Source organism: Corythoichthys intestinalis, chromosome 12 (assembly GCF_030265065.1).
Source record: "Corythoichthys intestinalis isolate RoL2023-P3 chromosome 12, ASM3026506v1, whole genome shotgun sequence".
Classification (NCBI taxonomy): Eukaryota; Metazoa; Chordata; class Actinopteri; order Syngnathiformes; family Syngnathidae; genus Corythoichthys; species Corythoichthys intestinalis.
The window spans coordinates 56374566-56383633 of NC_080406.1; the positions used below are offsets into that span (position 1 = coordinate 56374566).

General features: G+C 40.5%; 1 long non-coding RNA gene across 1 annotated transcript; it reads right to left on the reverse strand.

The window, feature by feature from the left end:
• Positions 1 to 1257: 1257 nt before the first annotated feature.
• On the reverse strand, positions 1258 to 8729 carry LOC130926712 (uncharacterized). The gene is made up of 3 exons (XR_009066271.1): positions 8681 to 8729; positions 8185 to 8319; positions 1258 to 1443 (listed from the first exon to the last, which is right to left on the reverse strand). It is a non-coding gene; the product is annotated as an uncharacterized LOC130926712 (long non-coding RNA).
• Between the last annotated feature and the right edge of the window lie 339 nt (positions 8730 to 9068).

Below are 9068 nucleotides of genomic sequence, written 5' to 3' on the forward strand. Positions count from 1 at the left end.
GAAAATTATATGCAAAGCAAATGACCGTCTAAGGTGCTAGTCACATGATCTGTTCGAAAAATAATTTTGACCCATTATAAAAACATATTTTTTTGTTCATTTCATTCATTTTTGTTGCAGTTTCATTGCTTTACAACTTTAATGTATATATAAGAAAGTCAATTTCATGCAATGACACTTTTTAACCACTAGGAGGGGCCTGGCCCCCCCTTACTATCCGCTTATGGTTTTGACCATTATGCAGTAATTTTGCCATGTCGTACTGAATAAATGCTTTTTTAATATTTCATATTACATTTAGCACAAGACTTACTTGTCATGACCATACCATTTATTTAGCAGTTGGGGAAAATACTTCGATAAAAAGAATATCCTGTAAAAATATTGGAGTAGAGGGATTGAAAGAATGACATTTTGCTGCTCTCTTCCTCGTATTTTCCTCGTTATGAATAATTCCCTCTCAATGGGCTGAAGTCTAAATAAGATCAAACCATTCTCCTACCGATGTCATCCTCCTGTTGGGGACGCTAGAGTCCTATAATGGTAGGAGTGGCTAAACCGCAGATTAAAAGACTAATTTCTCGTCATCTGCGCTTTGCCAATTTGTTGTATAAACTCGAATCCTCTCAAAATATGATTTTAATTCACATAATAATGCTATTTAAGACTTTTTTTTATCCTGTCCTACGCACTCTAAGGTTCATATGCCTGATATATCTCATATAAGCCTCAGGTTTATCTCATTCCATTCTCGTAAATTCCACTTCAAAGAAACCAAGACATGCTTGAGACAATTATGAGAACTCCTATATATCTCTTACTTTTCAAATATTGCTCAAATCTGGTTTTCTCTAATCAATCTCCTTTTTCTCAATGATGTCTTTGCTCATTTTGACTCTTGCCTTGCTCCTAGGGGTACCTTTAGGATTACAAACTACATACAACATACAAATATGCAGAGAATGGGATAAATTTGAGATGATCAAATTTGTCTCACGAGACGAGATTATACAACAGATGAGCAGATTATTGCTATGGGGAGTATCAAAGTTGTGTATTTTGTAAAATTGACTCCAGTAAAATTATTTTCTTTAAAATTTACATGTAAAAAGTATTTTCTCCTGATTCATAAATGTGATTTATTTCTATATTTTAAATATGAATATATCATTTAACCGTGCAGAATGAAAAAAGCAATAAAATTGACTGCACTGTAAACAGAAGCTTAACAAGCTAAAAAAAAAAAAAAACCTCCAAAATTTGTCTTAATGGCAGAATGCAAGCAACTATTAGGGGCATACCCCCACCTACTTTTACACATTCCACCACTGTGAACGGGGGCACCGTTCCATGACATGACCGGGAAATGTACGAAGAGTGTGCTGGCTGCGCCTTCAGCTTCATCCGGCCACCACTTTGTCCAACCCTGCGATGCCGATGCTTCTGCCAACAAAGTAAGGCCGAGGCCCGGAAAAGGTGGGTGAAAATTCCCGCAAAGAGTGGGGGTACAGTCATCAAATGCATTTAGGGCACGTACATTCAGTCCAATATACAGAAGCAGTTGGCGATCGTACACCAGCAGACTTGTTTCGTTTAGTGCCAAGGGTAAGAAACAAAACGAACAGGAACTAGGTATTCGATAGCAAGCCACACACACACGTGACTCGTTTAACTGTTTGTTTGATTGTCGCACATTCAATAAAGCCAATGAAAGAGCATTGCTGACTAACTTTTTGTCACCAGGGAGGCCATTTTGGTAAGAATGGTTTGCATGCATTGTGGATTTATCTGTACACCACCAAACTCATTTCATGTCTCGGGGTGATTTCACGTGAATTGTCGATAATATATCGACGCTTAGCACGTTGACGCAATGGATCTGATCCGATGGCCAATGTGTGCATGCGATCTTAACGAGTCAATTGGCACAATTGCCGCATGAAATGTGCTATATCTGATGTAACTCTGGAGTAACTCTTCACTGGTGAGTCAAATTTGCAAAACATATAATTTTGCTTTACGGGGTCTTTAATACGTTTAAATCAAGGATTTACTGATGTAAAGACAACACCTATTCTACTGAAGAAATATGCACAGATTCAGCAAGTTCTCCTGCTGGTCAGTAAATATGGAGTGATTGTAGTAATGTTGCCATGGCAACTGATAGAACGTCTTGGAACAAGCTGTAATTGCGCAGAAATAGAAATCTTACTTTACAAGTAGAATAGAAAAGGCTTTGTTGCATTGAATAAGAGAGGAAAGGAAAAAATGCTTCTTCCTCAGTTATGTTTGCCCTTTTCCAAACGAGTCAACATAAGACTTCATGTTTGTTTTTTAGTCATCAATTTTGCTTGAAATGGGATAGTTTGGAAAGCACTTTTTCAGTCCTCCTGCCAACGGACGGCCTAGGCTAGGTTCATACCGCAGGTCTTAATGCACAAATCCGATTTTTTTGTCATATCTGTTTTTTGGTGTGCCCGTTCAAGTATTACGCATGCGCACTAATTCGCAGTCCGACACGTGCTGGGCAAGAAGACCCGCATGCGCAGAAGCATCAAAACAAATGACTACACATGTGCTGTGTTCAAGGCAAGCTAGGCGCTAATAACGCAGAGCTGTACCGCTACCGTAGCACCCTGTCTTTCTCGCTCCTTGATGATGTAATTGCTGCATGAATTCCGATTTGGGAGACTTGACTGTTCACACCGCTGCGACGTTCCGGAAAAATGTGACCCAGATCGGATTTGGAATGGTCCACTTCTGTGCGACTTGTCACGTTCAGACCGTCAAGTTCATGCCACCCTCGAGTCGCAAAAACACGAAAAAATCAGATTTGTGCATTAATCCCTGCAGTATGAACCTAGCCCTAGATGGAGCTGGCCATACAGTTCTTGAGTACAAGGCCTGCAAAGTTTGTGCTTGGGGACTGTAGCCTCCACACTGGTACAGTTGGTTTTCCAGAGTATTTCAATGTGGGGGACTCTGTCCTTCCACGATATTGCCTGGATGCATTCTGTGGAAGGCCTCCAGCATCCTGAGGTGGCAGCTGTCCATGCAGCTGCAAAAGCTGTAGAGGAGGGTTGTCATAACCACAGCCAGAAAAAAAACAGTCTTGGTGTTGAGTTTGCGATCTCTGTTTCGAAAGACTCATCTCCTGAGTCTGCAAAGTTGGTATAATCAATACTAATATTGGGATCTCTGCTTGATCCAGTTAAGTATCTCTCGCTGATACTGCACTTATTTGAGAGAAAGCCGTCCAGGCATTTGAAAGAATCCACTACTGCAAGTGCTTTATTGGAGATGGTAAAGCTCATAGTCATATTACTTCAGTCTGCCACGTTAACACAAAGGCTCAGTCTACCACCGGCTTTTGCAGCTGCTGAGAGACTATCTTGCAGTGCTTCTGGGGTGTGTGCCACAATTGCACATCCATATGGCATATTGGAGTTGGATGACTTTGATGATTTTACTTTCATGACTGCTTGGAGCCTTCTGATGTCAAAGAGATTTCCATCCAGTTGAAATCTGTGGTAACCCCACTGTCCATCCCAATCCTTTCATGGAGCAACTGTGTCAAACACAGAAGGAAGATATTGAACAGAACTGGTGAGAGGACTTATCACTGGCATGCACCAGTCGCACCTTGAAGGGTTCCGATTCATGGCCACCAATAGTCACGCGTGACACTATACCATCGTGGAATTGGCCAAGGATGATGACTAATTTCTGTGGGCATCCAAAGAATATTCCAAAGAAGCTTCTTGTTGACTGTGTCAAAAGCCTTTGACAGATCAATAAAAGGAACAAAATAAGTTCTGATGCTTTTCCCTACACTTCTGCTGAAGTTGCCTTGCTGTCAATACCATGTCTACTATTCTTCCTGAAACCACTTTGGGATTCCGGCAACAGATTGTCTGTGATGCTCTTTACCAGTTTATGTAGCATCACTTCAACCAGGACTTTACCAGCAACTGCTAGAAGCGAGATGCCACAGCTGTTGCCATAGAAGAAATTGTCCCTCTTGCCTTCATAGATGATAATGTGATGATATTCACATCTTTCCATTGCTGATGAAAACTCATTTCTGCCCTGCATTTCAATACAAATTCAACATGAATAAAATGATAATAAAACAAGAGAACTCTATGTTTAAAACAGGGGTCCCCAACTTTTTTTGCACCACGGACTGGTGTTATTTGGGTCTTTTTTTCACTGACCGATGTTCGGATAAATTTTGCAACCCATCAAAAATTGCAACGATGCGTTTCTGCACATGCGCGTAACGTTAAACGTAGCCGCAAATGCAGCGATTCCAAAGTAAACACTACAAACTTTGTTGAAAGACAGGAATATCAACTTATGTTTGATCATGGAAGGACTTGTAGAAAAGTTCTCCTCAGATATATCCTGCCATGTAAGCTGCACTCAACAACGTCACACCGCTCTCACCATTAACGTCTTCGCCTTGTCTTTAAACATTAATTAAGAAGCCCGCTTCACGAAGATACGATGTTGGAAATTGTAGCAAGGTTTTCAATGGTCTTGTAGCGATGTCAGGATATTCCAGAATGACTTTAATCCAGAACCTCTGTGAGTGAGTTGTTGTCTCAAATGTACGTTTAATAAGGTCGCCGTCATTTGCGATCTCTACAAGTTGATCTTCCTGTTGCACAGACATGCTCAAATCACTCGGTTTATTCACAAACGGGTCACGAATCCACTCCTTCCCAGTTCGTGGATCTTCGAGGTTGTAGGCTCGTCAGGTGCCCTTTTCGCCGTAAAAATATCTCGTGTGGGGGCTAATTATTTCCGGGAACAAATGTGCTGCGCCCGCGGCCTAGCAATACGTTATTATCGAGCACAAGCGCACATTGATATATTATATATACAAACAAGATGTACTGCCAACAGTCCAATCAATGGATTTCTATGACGACATTCTAATCTATCCCGAAGTATATCTAGAGTAGACAGGGATATTGGTGTGTTAACCAGGGGCACAGGGTTAATTCAGCCAGAATGCGGTCGTTATTAAATTATTATTTCTGTGCGGCCCGGTAGCTAATGCGCCACGGACCGATACCGGTCCGCGGCCCGGCAGATGGTTTAAAACACACAGTAAGGGGTAAATAAATTACAATTAAGAGGCATCTTTAGTCTTAGTGAAAACGACTAAAATATGGGCCACTATGATAGTTGAGTGTAACAGACAAAGATTTAGTCAGCAGTATTTATGCTGAACTTTCATACATACACAACTGGCCAAAGGTATTGGCACCCCTGCAATTCCATCAGATAATGCTCAATTTCTCCCAGAAAATGATTGCATTTACATTTGCTTTGGTAGTAATATCTTCATTTCTTTTGCTTGCAATGAAAAAAACCCACAAAAGAGAATGAAAAAAAAAAAAATGAAATCATTATCATTTTACACAAAATGTCAAAAATTGGCCTGACAAAAGTATTGGCATCTTCAGCCTAATACTTGGAAGCACAACCTTTAGACAAAATAACTGTGAACAACCGCTTCCGGTATCCATCACTTCCTTACAATGCTCTGCTAGAATTTAGACCATTCTTCTTTGGCCAACTGCTCCAGGTCTCGGTTATTTGAAAGGTGCCTTCTCCAAACTGCCATTTTCATATCTCTCCACAGGTGTTCTATGGGATTCACGTCTGGACTTATTGCTGGCCACTTTAGAAGTCTCTCAAACCATTTTCTAGTGCTCTTTGAAGTGTGTTTTAGGGTCATTGTCCTGCTTGAAGACCCATGACCTCTGAGGGAGACCCAGCCTTTTCACACTGGGCCCTACAGTATGCTGTAAAATTTGTTGGTAGTCTTCAGACTTCATAATGCCATGCACACTGTCAAGCAGTCCAGTGCCAGAGGTAGCAAAGCAACCCCAAAACATCAGGGAACCTCCGCCATATTTGAGTGTGGGGACATATTCTTTTCTTTGAAGGATTCGTTTTTCTCCCTGTAAACTCTATGTTGATGCCTTTTCCCAAAAAGCTCTATTTTTGTCTCATCTGAGCAGAGAACCTTCTTCCAAAACGTTTTTGACTTTCTCAGGTAAGTTTTGGCAAACTCCAGCCTGGATTTTTTTGTCTCTGGGTCAGAAGTGGGGTCTTCCTGGGTATCCTACCATAGAGTCCCTTTTCATTCAGACGCTGACGGATAGTACAGGTTGACACTATTGTACCCTCGGATTGGAGGACAGCTTGTTATCCACCATCCGCACAATCTTTCTTTGAAATCTTTCATCGATTTTTCTTTTCTGTCCACATATAGGGAGGTTAGCCACAGTGCCATAGGCTTTACACTTATTGATGACACTGCACACGGTAGAAACAGGAACATTCAGGTCTTTGGAGATGGACTTGTAGCCTTGAGATTGCCCATGCTTCCTCACAATTTTGCTTCTCAAGTCCTCAGACAGTTCTTTGGTCTTCTTTTTTTTTCTCTATGCTCAATGTGGTACACACAAGGACACAGGACAGAGGTTGAGTCACCTTTAATCCATCTAAACTGGCTGCAAGTGTGATTTAGTGATTGCAACCACCTGTTTTGTGCCACAGGTATGTAATAGCTGCTGTTAATTACACAAATTAGAGAAGCATCACATGATTTTTCAAAGAGTGCCAAAATTGTCTGGTCCAATTTTGGAGTTTTGAGGAAAATGATAATGATTTTTTTCCCACTCTCTTTTGTGTTTTTTCATTAAAGCAAAATGAAAGCAGATATTAATACGAAAGCATTTGTAATTGCAATCATTTTCTGGGAGAAATTGAGCATTATCTGACAGAATTGCAGGGGTGCCAACTCTTTTGGCCAGTACTGTATTATTGCCGTACTGTACGACAAGACTGTATATGTATCATGTTTAACAAATGTTAAAGGATTGCAAGTTGGTTTGTATCCTTTGATTTTTCTGAAAGCGGAGAGAAAAGTTTGGACACTGTTTTAAACAAAGAAAGAACTTTTTGAACACCCACTTCCTCTTTTCCATTATCAACGCACATCTCTTGTTTCACTCTAAAGCTGTTTCTCTGTTTATTCTTTCTTGGAAACACATGCGGATAGGTTATTTATCTAAAGATTACAAAGCCAAATGGAAGGTGGATTCTTTTATGGCACAAAAAAACATGACCTCAGACCATTTCCTGTCTGGGGACAACATTATAATCTTCACTGCCAGGGGATCTGTGTATAATCCCTGTTTTATTACAATGGATTTGGATCCTTTAGCAGTCAGTCACCTCTAGTTTTCTTTTTCCCGCAAGAGAGTGATAGTATGAATGTATCCTATTTATGTATTGTCAAAATAAGAACAATAATGAAAAAAATGTCTCCTGCTTTATTGACTGATGCTTTCAAAGAAATAAATAACGCATGTTCATTGTTGGCAAAATTGTGCATGAAAAATGCACTTGGCATTTAATTTTGTTGACCAATTAGGGTTTCATTTGATGTGTCTTGTATTTTTACATCAAGAAGATATCGCTATATACAAATATTTATTAGCATTTCAGTAAGCAAGAAAATTTTTACCACAAATTGTACTGTGAAATTACAGCTCAATAAGGTTATTTAAATGTATATATATATATATATATATATATATATATATATATATTCCCTTATTTTTATCAACCCCTTTGGTGGGATTACGTCTGCGTCTGTGATTTAAAATTTATTTTAGAAAGCGACCAACAAAAAGGGGGCTGGGACCTGTGAACATGATTCATTGGAAGAGAATAGTGAAATGTGATGACGGTGATAAAAAAGCATTAGATTTTCAGCACATTTGTTGCAATCTACAGGGAGCTGAGCAACAGAGGGCAAATGCTCAATTGATTTGGAAAGCAAGAGGTTCTTGTATGATCCTCTACTGCCACCTGCTGGTACACAGATGAATAAATTTACCATACTATTCCACAATCTTGGCCAATAATACACCAGATAGATCAGAGCAAGAAGAAAGAAGCAGAGAAAAAATTACTCCCATAAAAACGGGGGAGGAAAAATTACTTATGAGTAGATAAGAGCAGATGGATTATGAAGTATAATTGTTGTGGTGGTTGGGTCTAGTGGGTTTCTTCCTTCTGTCAACTGCAGTTAAACTTTTTCACTTTAAGTTTGTTTTGTTAGAGATCCCCTGAAGCTAAGTGTTATAAAGTCACCTGTGTTGTGTAACGTCAGAGGAGGGTCTTACGTATGGCTCACGGAGTGTGGATGGACCCAAATGCAAGGAATAAGGCAGATGGGGCAACCGTTTATTTGAATGGACAGGTCAGCAAGTAAGCAGATAGACAGGCCTGCAGACAAGCCGGCGGATGAGCACAACTGCAGGCAGACGGATAGAGATGGGCAAACAAAACTTATGATCAAAAGCTTGTGTCACTCTAATGAATTGCCATGTTCCGACTGAAAGAGTCAGAGCTTGTACCAAACGACAGCTTATATGTGAATGATGTTTCACTTGTCCCGAAAATGCTTCAGAAGTTATCGATCACACGACGGTTTTTGCTTGGTACCGATAGCTACACCACTTTAGGGTAGACACACATATTTGAATTTAAAATGACACAAGCTGGTATTGTTTGCCCATCTCTAAAAACATGCCATTAAAAAAATAAACAGAATGTAATCTATGTGACAAAAAAAGCCAATACATACACAAATTATGACCTGCATGTTAGAGGCTCTGTCCCTCTCTCCTGAGGCCTGGCCAACCTTGGGCAGCTGTGCATGTTTTTAATCTGATTGCAGGTTGGACATCTGAGGGGTGGTGCAGGCAATAACAATCAGCTGTCTGTAAAAGCCAGTGGACGCCACCACTTGGTCGTCCGTGCAACTTGCAGGTTCCTTAGTCAGTTGCAGCTAGCATTTGTTTGTTAATTCTCTCTGATCACCAGCTCGTGACCTTTTTCGCTCTAGCCCGAGGACCTGCTTTTGCTCGCCTCTGATAGGATGACTACGCCTGCCATCTTCCCTGAGTATCATCAGCTCACGCCAGCTCGACTACCTCGAGTGGAAAGCTCCACACACCCCCTCCATCTTGCAG